Source organism: Amia ocellicauda, chromosome 16 (assembly GCF_036373705.1).
Source record: "Amia ocellicauda isolate fAmiCal2 chromosome 16, fAmiCal2.hap1, whole genome shotgun sequence".
Lineage (NCBI taxonomy): Eukaryota > Metazoa > Chordata > Actinopteri > Amiiformes > Amiidae > Amia > Amia ocellicauda.
The window spans coordinates 29,476,748-29,478,873 of NC_089865.1; positions in this window are offsets into that span (position 1 = coordinate 29,476,748).

The following is a 2,126-nucleotide window of genomic DNA, read 5'->3' on the forward strand; positions in this document are numbered from 1 at the left end:
GTACTAAAAGGTATATAACATTGGTGTGTTGCCTTGCATACTGTGTCAATGCTCTTCTCTTCAGTCGTGAAAGAAAACCCAGCTTCAAGAACAGTTACCATCTTTTCAATACTAGAGTAATGTCGTTGGTGAGGGATACGCCCTGTTCCCTGACATCCTGTATTCTTTTTTTAGTGTTCACAACAGGGGAAAAGAATATTAAATGTATATACTAAAATCCCATTAAAATGAACAGTCTTAATATGAAGCAAGAGTAATAAAACATGAAAACAATGCTCTTTGGTGTGCTTTTCCTCTGTCAATGTTTTCCCAGTCCAGTACCTTTGTTCCGCATACTTGCCAATCCAGTCCGCTGTCAAAAGCCCATCCTTCCCCTGTGCCTCTGAGATCTTGTTGCAGCGCTACACTTCAAGTGTGTCGCCTCCTTGGGTCATCTTAGTGACAAAGAGCCCTGATTTTGGAGCTCTTGGAGATTATGATGTTTTGGAACTGCAACTCATGGATTTGTGACAACTGCTCCAAATCTCTCTACATGAAGCCCTGAGAGAGGAGAGGTCAAGTGCAGAGATGGGACAGGGAGCGCAGGGAGTTCACTATTTTCTAAAAATATCTGGGATCAATGCTATGGAAATGGGTTGGGTTCTTCCTCGTCTCAGGAAAGCGAGTCTATTTCTGGATTTCAAGCATATAATTGTTTCAATCAAATGCATACAAATATAAGAAGTGTTGTGGAAAAAATATCAGATGTTTTTTTTTATTCCTATATATGTTTTTCCTTATTTCTTTTCCAAAATCTGTAAAGCACTAGTTCAATGTTCTCATTAGTAATCCAGGCCTGTTTAGCTTACCTTAGTATTAAATAATGAATTCAAAACTTGGTGTTAAAAGCCTCATTTTAAGCATTGTGTTGGAGCTCCTGTTTCATACAAGCACTATTTAATTTCTAGTGCTAATTTTGCTTTTCAGCTTTATCAACTGGGCTGCCCATAAGCTTAAGTAAAATGCCCTTGTTTAGTTCCCACCTGTTGATTATTCATCCACCTAATTTTATTCTCTGGAATGTGTGAATGATCTTTATCACGTTTTATTCTCCTTGGATACATGTGTTTGCTTTGTCTTGATGATGATAATATTATAATGGGTTGGACAGTTATAGGTTGTGTGACATGATTAAATAAAAGTTACAAAAAGAGTATATCAGGTACCTCGATATTGCTTGGAAAACCTGTTTCCACATTTTCCATGAACAGCAGGACTTGGGTAAGTGTCAAGTGTCTAGACACCAATCTAGGTGTCTGGATGGATTGATTGATTGATTGATTGATAGACCAGAGAATGGATCGCCCTTTCAACAATGGATAAATACATTTTTGTTTCCATGTGAACTGCTGCATCTCTTTAAACATTAGAAAATCCTGGAGAAAAAAACAAACAATAAAAACATATTTGAAACAAAAGCTTTCAAAGCTGAAGATAATCTTCCGTAATATGCACATCACAATATGGTGCATCAACAAAATGGAGCATAAGTCAAGCACCATTATGATGAAGTAAAAGACAGGGTGGATTATGAACTGAGCCTCTGAGTCACGGCCATTATGATAACGATCTTCTGTATTGTGCTTGATTCAAAAAGCATCTTGCTGTCAAAGATGAGACGCCGCAAATACTGTCACTGGCAGAAAATGATCTATGTTGATCACATGTAAATAGGTATAGTGTAAGTCAGTTCCACATTTTTCAAGAATATATAGATCACACTTAAAAAAGTGATGGGAACATTTAAAATGTGAACAATTCATTAGCATATGTTGCCTGAACAAATATCCAGGGTGTTATTTTATGGGAACAGTAACAGTTAATGTGTTCTCTTTCAGTGATTCAGTTCAAGCAACATGCATTGTTATTGCATTAATGTTTCTATGCATTGTTAAGCATTTATAATCTTACTGTAGCTTTCACAGTAGAATGTTTTTTTATTCTTTCATTTTCTCCATATGTCTACTTTACGTCCACAAACCAGAAAGAGTTAAGAAGCTTTGAGGCTTGCGCTCGACTGGTAGAAGTGCTCCCGAGGAGAGGTTGTTGTGGATTAAGTGGGATATAGCAGGATTAGGCAGCTTTTC